This window comes from Zootermopsis nevadensis, unplaced genomic scaffold (assembly GCF_977971745.1).
Source record: "Zootermopsis nevadensis isolate Lab colony 2312 unplaced genomic scaffold, Znev_1.0 Znev_ptg000030l, whole genome shotgun sequence".
Taxonomy (NCBI): Eukaryota; Metazoa; Arthropoda; class Insecta; order Blattodea; family Termopsidae; genus Zootermopsis; species Zootermopsis nevadensis.
In genome coordinates, this window is record NW_028259162.1 from 17475566 (window position 1) to 17488958 (window position 13393).

At 39.1% G+C, this 13393-nt stretch overlaps 1 protein-coding gene across 3 annotated transcripts in view; it reads left to right on the plus strand.

The window, feature by feature from the left end:
• LOC110833757 (uncharacterized) overlaps positions 1–13393 on the plus strand; it is a 139395-nt gene that overhangs the window by 48448 nt on the left and 77554 nt on the right. The window contains exon 1 of one of the 3 annotated variants that reach the window (XM_087358427.1): positions 10940–11031. The exons of the other annotated variants lie outside the window; for them this stretch is intronic. The gene's annotated coding sequence lies outside the window, so the exon portion shown is untranslated. Of the gene's footprint in view, positions 1–10939; positions 11032–13393 lie in introns of those variants that run through there. 3 annotated transcript variants of the gene reach the window in all.

The window sequence follows — 13393 nt, forward strand, 5'->3', positions numbered from 1 at the left end:
ATTATTATAAAAAAATATTCCACAGCATTAACTTTCACATTGAACTGTATTAGAAGATAATTCGAAGAATGTAAAAGATTTAATGACAGAAATAAGTATATATTGTTTAAATCTTGTCCGTCTAATCACAATACATTCTTATTAAATATTAAAATATTACAATAATTAACATTTAAAATATTTAAAATATTAAATTATGTTCTTTATCGAATATTAAATGTTAATTATTGTAATATTTTAATATTTAATAAGAATTTATTGTGATTAGACGGACAAGATTTAAACAATATATATTTATTATATCACAATATGACGCAACTTTACCATCTCACGACAGAAATAAGATAGTTTAAATGAGAATAAATCGTCAAAGATAACTTAAGTCATTCGTATATTGCGAACAGATTACTGTTATAATCCAGTATTGAAATGAAAGAGGGTATAAGAGACTTTCAACTTGCCTTCTACCTTTTAGAACAACAACTTCACAACTTTTGTGTTGCACTGTGGTAATACCACATTAAAAATGCGATTGGGAGAGAATTTTATGTTAACCATTTCTGGCTCTAAAATGGAAAATAACTGATGTACATTTTCGCCTCGCTGTCTTTTTTCTCTCTCTTGAAAAGAGATGGATGCCTTACTCCGTTCCTTATAGCCACGGTGTATGCCACACGCTTGACATCCTTAGCACATAATCCATAATATTTGTGCTCCATAACAAGGCAATACCGTACAAACTCCTCTACCTCTGTAGATAACGCTGGTTTCCTTCCTATTAAGGCTTCTACCGTGTTCCTCCCGTTGCTTTTCACGTAGTCCTTGAGAGTGGAACGAGGTAAGTTGAAAGTTTCAGACGCTTTTAAAAACCCCATCGCTTCAGCAGCCCTTTTCATGGGCCCTTTGTCCCAAGACTTCCGTTTTATCGGAATCTACATGAAAATAAAGTTTATGTTAATGTGAACACGTTATTTAATTTTTTTTCCTAATTATGCCTATGGGCGGGATTAGGAACCATTAGGTGGGCGAAATTAGAATTAAAAAGACTTTCCAACATGGCAGCGCGTACCTGCGACATGCTTATGACAAAGTTGTTAAAACTGACATGCAATAACCTCTGCAAATGCAAACGACACAATCACCTTTCGATGTATTTTCAGAATTAATAAACGTGTTTCCAAAAACTCAGGATATTAAAAAAAACTGAAAATGTTTTGCTCTGGAAACTGAGCGTGGCCGAAATGCATTACTCTTTCACAGAACACTGTTGCCAACGTCACCGTATATTTCCGTGTTTTTCCTCAAAAAGGGCCATGGCCACCTTGGCGAAATATCGCAGTGGGCGAAATTTCCCTTACTTTTTAAAGTATTCGTACTTATGCTCTGTTTTGCAATAATCGTGTCTCCAACATCGCGGTGAAGTGGCTACACCCTGTGGATTGTTTTTTTAGAATATGTTTACAGATAACACGGAATAAAAACTAGAGTTGATGGGCGAATACCAATTTGTGTTTATACGTAATACAATTTTAAGGCAAAGAAAGTTTCACGTGTGTTTCGGTAAAACACAAGGCCATAAAGATATACGGGGAATTTAGGCAGGGCTTTAAAAAAGTGAAGATGTCTTGTTACACGCCATATAGACGCTTTGGGGGAGAGGAGTATAACTCCTACGCATTATTAACGTCGGCATTAGATAAAGATTAGTGGACAGTTTCACGACCAGGCCACCTTGCCTCGGTAAACACTGAATAGGAGACTCCGGACACGATGACGAAAGGAAAAATGTCTGCCTCACCGGGTTTGGCTAAATGGAGCTAGGAACCAGACATTGATGTTTGTGATTCATGACATTACAGTCCCTGTTGGTAACTGTTTCAGATTCTGCTGATGTAATTAAGGTGCTTTTGTAAGATATAGACTTTATTTGTGAGTAAATAAATTATGGATACATTGTGACAAAGGGGTATAATTACATTTATTGTACAAAGTAGATGTATTCTGCTAAGAAAGGGCTTTATTCTATAATATTCGAAAATTTTAATTTAAATGCCAGTGGTCACGCAGAACAGAATTCGAGACAAAATTTCATTACTATACTACTCTATTATTCTGCTCTGTTTTGCTAGGATTGGTAAGTGTTTCAGAAACTTGTCTTCAGTTCTTGAACACTTATGGCCTTGGCGTAAGGTCCTTTACGTAATTTCTGATTGAAATAAACACAGAAATAAAAAAAAACTGTTAATGGATGAACAAGTACTAGCCGTTCAGAAGAGCTCTGTAAAAGCAACAGTTAAATCTAATCAGTCCAGTGTTACTACTGGGCGTTTAAAAACACTTAAGTATACGCCATTGTAATTTAGTTGAGTGTACAGAAGCACGAATCCCAGGGTCGACCAATGAGCCCGTCCGTCTACTGTGCACTCGTCAGAAATCGATGCTAGAGTACACAAGACGTGTTCCCGGGCCGCGAGCTCACGTGGCACATAAAGTGTCCCGAAGGATTAGTGGTTCTCAGTTGAGAGTGTTGAGGGGCCACAGAAAGACTCCAGGCTTACAAAAACATGCAGGATCGTATCATAATAATTTATCTTTGTGTACTAGCAGACAGCAATGTGTGGTGGTAACGGTTAAAAAGTTTAAAATAACTTCCGTTTCAATGCTACACACAATAAACTTTGGTTAAAGGCTGTGGTCCTTTTGCCAATAGAGATCGTGGAAATGAACGTGACATGCCATCTCTTGGCAGCTAAAGTTAACTGTCTGCGTCTATTCAACAATAGAAATTGTACCTTACCACGTAAAGTCTTCCAACAGGGAAATGGGTTGGTGCCGTCAGAGTTTAAAATCTATTATTTTTGTAACTTGGAATGTTTGTTTTGAGTGAACGTGGATTCGTATGTTGCTATTTTACATTGTTCGTTCCTTATCACCGTAGCTTTGAGGTCAACCTAACCTCCAATGTAACAGGCAAAGGGATTTCTTTCCGGATGATACAACGGTCTGAGCGTAAAAATGACCTTCACTTTCTGAAATTTCTTTATGGAACTTAATTAAGCACCGGGAACATTTTATCTTTGTACCTTTTATGACTATGACACTTATACAGCAGTTCTGTTTTCACTGTCTGGCGTGAGCTTAGTTTCGCTACACCCAAACGTAGATGTCGTTACTGTTCTGGTGTAATTCACGTCTCGTCGTCTGTTCATACGTGAGCATGGCCGACCTAAAGATGGCATTCAGCGAGTACACATCATATTTCGCGAGAAATAAAGCATCATGTGTACGCAGAAAGGAGAGTAATTCATTCTGAATGACAAAAGAGTTCATCAACAGCGAAACTTTTATGGGTTATTCCATTTTGCCTGCTCCGACTCCAAATGTAATTACTAACTTACGAGTACCATTTTTTTAAAAAAATGAAACTAGACTGTATGTATGAAGAGGTCTGAAAATGATTTAATGTTGCATGTTTAAACTCTGACTATAGGCGTCGTCATTCTACCTTTGTATTCGAGAGTCATCCGGTTAGAGTTTTGACCTTTTCGCATTCTAGTGATTTCCCCAAATCCATCAGCGCATAATTCCGCGTGGTACCTTAAAAAGGCCACGGTGGTCTAGCGGTTAGAACGCTGGCCTTGTAATCCTGGGGTCTCGGGTTCGATTCCCGGCGGTGCCCGAATTTATAACTTGTGTTGGGCAAGGCCGTGGTCTAGGCAACACGGAGTTTTCCTCCGTGGCATTCCAACAATTACTCCATTCACACACAGAAGAAGGCAATGGCAAACCACTTCTGGATCATCTGCCAAGAACGTATATGAACAGGTCCCAGTCCGAGAAAAGGATGGAAGGATCCTGTTCATATGGACCTGTCGTCAGACAGAACACTAAATAAAAAAAAATATTGTACACGTGGAGGTTGCTAGGAGGCGTTAAACTGACCACAAACAGCCATCCAGTGCTGAAATCACAATGCGTCCGTCTGTACCTCGGCTCTCACTTTCTTCATTAAGGCATTGGGCTTAATTAAGCACAGGAAACCATTACGCTGAAGACGTTAGTTGTCGCTGAAACATTTAATGATGTCTCCCCATACCCCACCCCCTAAGCCCAGAACGTAGCAGTGCTTCTTGAATCCGTGGCAAGTGTCACCTGTTGAACTACTTACTTACTGACTCACAGCTCTTCGTCTGTTGCTAAGAAACGAGTGAAGCTTACGAGAGGTTATGTCTCTCTCTCTTCGTCGTTTATTGCAAGGAAATGTGTCATGTCTTTGAAATCCAAGCATTAAAATAAGTGTTTTTTTGAAAGACGGAGGGTGAAGATAAGAGTATCAAGCGATTTTCAGTTGTTTTTATTATTATTCTGTCTTAAGTGTGTCCCTTGTGGCTACAACATGGCGTATCCTGATACTGTGGGTGGGGGAGACACCCTCCAGATATGGAGGGTAGTTAACGAAAACACTGAATGAGCTGTCGTGAGTAGCCACCAAGGGATGTTTCTCCAACTTGAGTGTTCAGCGTTGAGCAAACACTCTCAACCGTGGAAAGATATCATGTTATAGGATATTACACAGGAACACGGTTATTGTGTAAATGGGAGGAAAATATTAAAATAATCTTAGGGAAGTATTTTTTTTATTTAGTGTTCTGTCTGACGATAGGTCCATATGAACAGGATCCTTCCATCCTTTTCTCGGACTGGGACCTGTTCATATACGTTCTTGGCAGATGATCCAGAAGTGGTTTGCCATTGCCTTCTTCTGTGTATGAATGGAGTAATTGTTGGGATGCCACGGAGAAACCGGGGAAGCCCCCGGAGGAAAACTCCGTGTCGCCTAGACCACGGCCTTGCCCAACACAAGTTATAAATCTGAGCACCACCGGGAATTGAATCCGGGACCTCAGGATTACAAGGCTGGTGTTCTGACCGCTAGACCACCGTGGCGGCTCGAAGTATTGTTACAGCCTAATAATTATCTGTTACTAGAATTGTTTTCCTATAGCTACTGACAATGCGTCAGAACACTGAGAGTTAATTAGATAATAGATTTTACGTCACTGTTGGATTGTATCTCATATTTCTTAAGTAAATGAATGCAAGTAAACTTCGTAACAGTTTACAAGTATAAGCTTATTTATTTTTGCATTTATTTCGACAAATTTATCGTCTACCACATTATTTCATCAATATAAATCTTACGTAGAAAGACAACTGAAATGTCCAAAGTACAGACCACAGGATACAAGCCATCTTATGTAAAAGGATGTTGGAATGTGGGAATAAATGAGTTGGCTCTGGATGGGATCACATGGAAATTTCTGAATATGATGATAAATCTTCTAATTTAGTACAGTGTTGTTTAAACGACTGGATATAAGGCACAGGATGGCGATATGAAGATATTAAAAATTGAAGATTTCTGTCTTCTGGGTTGTTGCGCTGTGTAGTATGAATCGCTCTGATGATGGAGGCAGTATGACCTCCGAAACTTTAGTAAACATCTACCAGACTACACAGCGCAAGAACCCAGAAGACAGAAATCTTCATACTCACCGCTGTGAAAACCTCAAACCATACAAATTAAAAATTGAAAAATTGGCCTAGAAGGAAATTATTAAAACAGGAGAGGTTTCGTAGATTACCTCAGTGGCATTGCTCGGCTCAGTTGTATCTGTACTCAGTCTTGGTTCCGGCGATGTAAACTGTTATGCTGAGTTGTGGTAATTTTGCCAGTCCCTCGAGATTAAAACTGTACAGTCCCGATAAACAGCCTGCATCTCCCTGATTACTGACACACAGTATCTCATCCAAAGCTACATAAACTCTACAGTTAATAATGCAATCTGAAAAATCTGCGAATAGACGAGAGAGGCGACAGTAGAAACTGCGGAGAAGATCTCTCAGAACATATATAAGATCGTGGTCGAAGCAAAACTAATTTTATCTCTATGCCCAATCAAGATGTATGGAGAATGGAGGTATTACTCCACGTATTTTAACCTCGGCACTAGGTAACTGGTCGATTTCACACCCCAGACACTTTACGACCGCGGAAAGAGAGTTGTCGCCCTTTGTATGGACCCCAAAGCCGGTTTTAAAGCAGCGGCTAAGAGAGACGGGCCAGAAAATGCACGCATAGCGTACAAATTCCGGCGCGTTCGCCAAATTTATCCGTTGACCTCCACGAACGGCGCTACTGACGTTTATGGAAACCCGCACGTGGTTACGTTGGCGTCTGTCTGGCTGGTGACGACACCAGGGATTCCCCACTTTCTAGGGCGTCTTTCTTACTTGTATCCTCCTAATTTATAAAAAGTGTCATTTCAGCCTGAAGTTCTTACATGATACAATCATATTTATACATTCTTTATTGATAAAACCAAAACCCAGCAGAAAGGGTTCACTTGCAAAGGCAAGAGTTCTGGTTGACCCTCTGTGTGTGATGCAACTGAGGACCGTGTTCGGCCGAGCGAGTCGTGAATTGCATATATCACAAACAACGTCTGCTAAATCCTGTACAAGCGGTTATTTACGAAACCGTACAAACTACAATTGGTCCAGGATCTGAAACCAGAAGATTTGGCCGTGCGATATAAATTCTGCCGGGAGATCCAAGCCAGGATTAAAAATTAGTGACTTGCACTCCAGGTTTATTTTTAGTGACGAGGGTACTTTCCACATCAACGGTAAAACGAACCCGAATAATTTCCGTGTTAGGGAACAGAAAATCCTCATGTCACCTTCCAGCGCGAAAGAGGTTCACTGTGTGTTCTGTACCACTTCAAAGAAGTAGGTTTATGATCCCTTATTCGTCTTTTAAAACACCGTCACGGCTAACTCTTGCATAGACTTGCTTACCTTATGGATTCTGTCCCAAATGGAAGAGGATTCTAACGACTTTATCTTCCAACAAGCCGAAGCACCGCCTTATTTCCACGTGGCTGTTCTGAACCCCCTGAACGTGCACCTTCTCCGGAAATGAATCGGTCATGCAGAAGCCAATGACGTCGTATGGTGCAGATGGCCGCCTCGATCGCCAGACTTACTAGAGTTGAGGCAGCGAATCACATCACTAGGGACTCTGCTCAAAGTTTGGAACGAGTTGGATTGTCATCTTGACATCTTCTGTGTGTCTCGCCGAGCACATATCAAGTTTCTGTGAAGTGCATACAAAACTTTGAGAGTTTTTCTATCGACTGGTGTTTATTTTCCATGTCGTTTTTGAAAGTATAAAGTTCTTTTGTGCTTGTGTAGCTTACGGACGACAGACCACAGGGCAGGCTGGACTCTAGTACAATGATATATAAAAAAAGGCTGCAGTTGAAACAGTATTTTCGGTCTGTACTCTCAGTGAAAGCATTTTCCTGTTAATTGTTCCCACTTAGCAAACCAAAAATTATCTACAAAATATAAATTGGACTTGCTAGATAAATTGCGTTATTTCAATTTTAATTAAAGTACTGAATGAAACATTCATTTCGTCTCATTAACCATTCGATAGGTACAGGATGCCTGTTAACTTGTTTACACTTCGATGAAGGAGGGACAAGGTCTGTCTCGGGTACATGGAAATACATACCCCATAAAGTGGTGAAGAGATGGGATAATAATAATAATAATAATAATAATAATACATCATTCGAAAGACGCTGACGTAAAATATATAGTCATTCCTCACAATAAAACTATATAACACATGTAATACATATTAAAAACAAAATGTATTTCGGAAATAGCTGCTGCACAATGTACCTTAGGGTAAGGTTTGTCTCGGGTACCTGGAAGTAAATACCATATAAAGTGGTGAATAGATGGAATAATATTAATACAATATCAAAGCAAAAAGTGGATGGAACTTCACTCTTTATACATTTTAATTCCGTGGTGCTTTCATTTAGCTCTGGGACAACTTTACAACCTCGACATTAAAATAATATGAGCGATTAATTGCACGCTCCGTCCACTTTATCCCGACGAAGGAACTCCGGTGCCCATTGGACAAGAGTCTGGGAGGACCTTAGATCTTGTCTGGACGAGTTGGCAGAGAGAAGTAAGTTAGAAAATGCATGCGAAGGGTAATAATTCTGCTGAGTTTGAAAGTAATTCGTTGACAACTATTTAATAGCGGAATGCCCAGCTGTAGATAAGGAAGAATATATAGAACGTTGGGATCGGGCGTGAATACAATTTTATTTCAGTGTTATCTGTAACCAAGTGGAAACGAACAGATGATATGAACGTGTGCCAAAGCCAGTTGAGACAAGTCAAACTCAACTTGCTACACCACGGGTAAGAAATGTGGTGAATAAGAAATAGAAATTATTAAAATATAGTGCGTGCGATGTGTGATAATTATTGGTGCAAGATGAATCTTGTCACGTTCATTTTAAAAGTAGTTCGATGACACCCCTGGTAAACAATAACAGCTTGGTATTACAAAGACAGCTGTTTTGGGAATGAAAATTTTGAAAACTTGACAGTTCATTTCTTTCAAATATACTTCCCAGTATTCACTGTGTATGCCACGGTGGTCTAGCGGTTAGAACGCTGGCCTTGTAATCCTGGGGTCTCGGGTTCGATTCCCGGTGGTGCCCGAATTTATAACTTGTGTTGGGCAAGGCCGTGGTCTAGGGAACACGGAGTTTTCCTCCGGGGGCTTCCCCGGTTTCTCCGTGGCATCCCAACAATTACTCCATTCACACACAGAAGAAGGCAATGGCAAAACCACTTCTGGATCATCTGCCAAGAACGTATATGAACAGGTCCCAGTCCGAGAAAAGGACGGAAGGATCCTGTTCATATGGACCTGTCGTCAGACAGAACACTAAATAAAATAATAAATTCACTGTGTAATGAAACTCAGGGATAAAATTTGGCCTTGTAAGATAATGTGCAAGTACAACTAGACATAATATAATAAATTATTGAAGGCGAACACACATTTATTCTTACCTTCTGTTTCCTGTTTGTGTTTTTAGATTCTTATCTTATTCTATTTTATTCTATTTCTCCTTCTTCTTATGCTCGTAGAGAGCACGTAAATTAGAATAGACGAGTGATGGATTCTGTTGAGTGGATTCACAATAGCAAGTTTCATGTCATCGTTGTCACAGAAATCAAGAAGCAAACCTGTAATTAATGACGTCAGTGGTAGGTCTGGCGGGCTCTCCTCGTGTAGAAAACGTAGGTGAAGTCTTCATTAATTAATAAAAGTTAATTAAAATGAGTCTCTACCACAATATTATACCATCTGATTATGCTCTTATCCATGTGGCATTTTGCACAGAATTAAAATTAACGTTGAAAGGAGGAGGAAAGTGTTGTCTTGGACTTTATTCATCAGATCTCAAGTGTGAGGCCAGGTCAGTGAGGGTGGGCAAAAGATTTATCTCGTTCTGTCCTCCTACCTTTTTAAATGAATACGGAAGAAGGACACAGATTCCGAAAAGTTGTAATTTTATAATATTTAGACGGTTTACAAACTAAAGAAAGGCGGTCAACACAATGTAACGCAATATAGTCACAAACCTTTAAACTTCGAGAATAATATAGTTCGATATTACGGAATATTTGTTAACAAAGTCTGCGTGTAACTGAATTATCGACCACAGACTCAGCGCTGTGACTAAACAAATACATTAACTAGGATATTTTGGTGAGGGTGAGTTGAACACGTGACTTCTCCCCAAAGTACGCTTCTGTTAGAATATATTAACCAGCGGTTCTGAATCAGGAGGTGTGTGAAGTACAGAAAAATTAGGTAAAGTCTTTGTTAGAACATCTTGTTGTTTCAGTAGTACACGATTACGCGTAGTTTGAGATTAGTCGTAAATAAATAGGGGTACATAAGGTGTTGCCCTGAGACGAAACGTTAACTGAAAAATTGTAAGAAATGTTGTCATGGTCGATTCTGCTGCTGTAGTTATTAAAAACGCTGATAAGTCGTGATTAGAGCTTAAAGTAATTTTGGAAGAATGTAACATATTTCTTTGTACCCCGTGGAAATTTCTGCACAATATACCTAGTAGTTGATTTGCTAGTGTAACTCGCATTTATGAATTCCTTCCTTCATAACTGATGTGGTTGTCGAGGCTGTACCACCATCGGGCCACTGTCGTATCTTCTTTTGCGAAAACGTACCGTGGTTGGATGTACCATGTGCAGCCGACCATGTGCATTAAGGCTGAAGCGACGTCCTGAACTTCATGGTCGGTGATCACAAAGACGTTCGCCATCCCCCAACCTTTGTTTACTGTCTTTCACCGCAAAACAAGATCATGAAATTTAACCGAAGTTTCTCTTTGAAGTGATCACGACGTGTTTGGGAGTTCCCGGGTTCGACTCTCTACTCGACAGGTCAGCTGTCGTTTTTCTCAGTCTCCCCAGATGGCTGCTTAGATAGGTTCTTAAAATAGGCGATATTTTAGGTTATAACGACAACGATTATGAATATGCTTGTCTTCTGGTATGTTTCACCGTGCATTATGGTAGATATTAGCCAATGATAAAGAGATACATAGTTCGTATAACATTAGAGCGATAGCCTTGAAACGTCGACGAATATCTACCAGACTGTACAGCGCAACATCATAAAAGACGCCTATCTTCAACTTTAAAATTGTTACAACAGGTACCTTCCAAAGCCATTTGTAGTCATTAACGAGACCATTCTACCATGCAATGATTTTTAATGACGTGGTTTAGATACGTAAAGTAAATTAGTAATCAATGAGGACGATCATCAGATACGTGCGTCTCTTGCTTACTATTGCATTACTTCAAGTACGAGTGTTTTAACGTGATATAAGCATTAGAACGGCCTCCTTGATGCTCGTCACGGTCTAATTGATCAAGAATGTCGTAGACGCTCGAAAAGCGAGCGAGCGGATCTGCGTCACCGCTAGCAGACGCCTCGCCCCATCAGTAGTCCGCTCGCTGTCGCTGGGGTAAGGCGGACGCTAGCGCCCTTAACGAAAGTGACAAATTCTAGCGCGAATTGGGAAGGAAGCAGTGTGCCTCCACTAACAGGTAAGTAAGCGTCACAAAGATTAACCGCGATCGACTTCGGTATGTCTTTTTTTTTTTTTTTAGCAAAACGTGAAAATGTTTGTTTCTTACAGTAACGTTTATTTATCAAATTTAAGCTATTTAGAACATTTCAGTTATTGTTTATTCACAGGATTATTTAACGACATTTGCCACCGTCACTAAATAAATGGCAATAAATGAAAGAATAAATTTCAGTGTTAACTTGTAAAATATCGAATACGGAAGAAATTATTCGTTGTCTGTCTTAAAGTGTTCTCTCAGCGTTTGATAGACCTAAAGTAAGTCCCCGGTTCAAGAATCAAACCCGGGACTTCCTGAAAATAGCTACTGTCAGTGGACTCTCGCTTTCCGCTTCTATTGTGTTCAGGGCAGAAGCGATTTATATGAGTAACGTCTTGGACAAGCAAGTTGATAATTGTATTAAATAATGAACACGTACGACTATTCTCGTTACCGCGAGGTTTAAGGCGCGCATATTCTTAAACCACGAGTATCGCGGTCCTGAATCGCGCTAAGGAGAAGTTGTTTGTCCACATTTGTGCCTTGCTCTGTTTTAGTAGAGGCTTCGTAGTGGTGTGGTCTAAAATTGCATCGTATTTAAACTTTCCATTGTATAGGAATTAAGTATCAAGCAGATTAGGATAAAGTTCCTAATCCATTACAGACGACGAAAGATTAACATATATCACGTATTTCAGAGAGACTAAACATTGTGCTAAGCTTTGGGTTGCCTGTTGCAATAGACCGTTAGTAAATGCATTTAGGCGACAGATAAATCTTGTGTTATGTAACGAAGCTTTATCAGTGTCTGCATGTGGAAAAACGATTTTCCACAAAATGTGATGTGCTTATTATTATAACGATTAGTTTATTTTGGAAAGACTGACGAGAGATGGAAATCTTGTAGCTTCGAATGGCTTCCAATGGTAGCATGTCTGTGATGAATGGGAAAGATATAGAGACTGTTTTTAGGTGCTATTTTAGAATTTTGTTGGAAGGACTGAAGAAACATCGAGAAATCTCTCACTAAGCTTACATAGTCTAGTTCCAGCAAGGATTAAAAATGGGTACTGATAGAAGACCCATATTACTTCTATGAAAATTCTCTCATTAAACTGTTGATTATACATTCATTTTTATTTAAATTAAAAATTTTCCTGAATTCTGTTTACGATATGGATGGAGATGCCATATTTATGTTACTAAAAATCTTTTAAACAAGTTAAGAACGTTTGCATAATGAAAGGCTTCATATAAATTAAGAATTATCTTATAAGAGCATAATATACTATACTAGTGTTGGAGATTTAAAAATATAGGAAATTGCCTGTTCAGAACTAGAAGTAAATGGAATAACAGGAATTAGTAAGACGTAATGGGATGCCGATGGAGGAGAGTTACGGTAATAGAAAAATGTTTCATAGCTGTGGACAGTGACAACTTTGTGAAGAGGACGTCCTCGATTCATAAAAAATCATTTTAATAAATATTATTTATTATAAATTATAACAAGGACGGGTTGATCTTGGTTATTTATAATGCACAGATAATAAGACGTCTACTTTCTTGTGCTGGAAAAGATGGGCAGAAGCTGCTGTGGCCTGTTTTCGAGCAGATTGCTCATATGGCGTCCATCAGGATGGCCCTTCCTTGTAACAGAATAAATTATAATTCCTGTCCGGCATTCAATTCGTGTATATCTAAGAAAAAAAGTCTTAAAGGTATTTTCCTTATGCCAATTTCCGCTCTGAACTGTTTATTACGCTTATTGGTTAGGTTAGGTTAAGTTATTTTATTTTTTACTTTGAAGTAAAAATTTCCTCGCCTTTTGCCCCTAATTTATGCAGGTTAGAAACATAATAACTTAACAGGGCTTAAGATTCCTGTCTTCTGGGTCGTAGAGTCGTGTAGTCTGGTAAAATGTGACCGGAATTTTAGGAATACTTGCTGTCTTCATTATCATGGTCCTAAGAGATGAGGTTTTTACGGTGGTGAAAATATGGTTTGAGTACAAGGCGTTAAGTTTCTACGAAATGTTGGTGACAGTCTACGAGAATAAAGTTTCACAATTTAGAATTCCGCAGTCCAAGTTATTTAAGTTTCATTTTCGTTTTAAATTTAAACATCCACTAGTAAGTTGCAGCGTGCTTGATTTTTCAAATAGATTTAACGAATTTATTTCATGATTAAAGCTTTTAAAAAATGACGGTGATGGAACAAAACTCTGTTTTAAAAGCCTCCACTGAAAGCTACATTCATCTGTTTCGCTTAAGCGGCGCATTCATGAAGCTGTCAATATATAGCCCATGTTTTCGGGCTGCTGGGAACATAAAGGAATAGT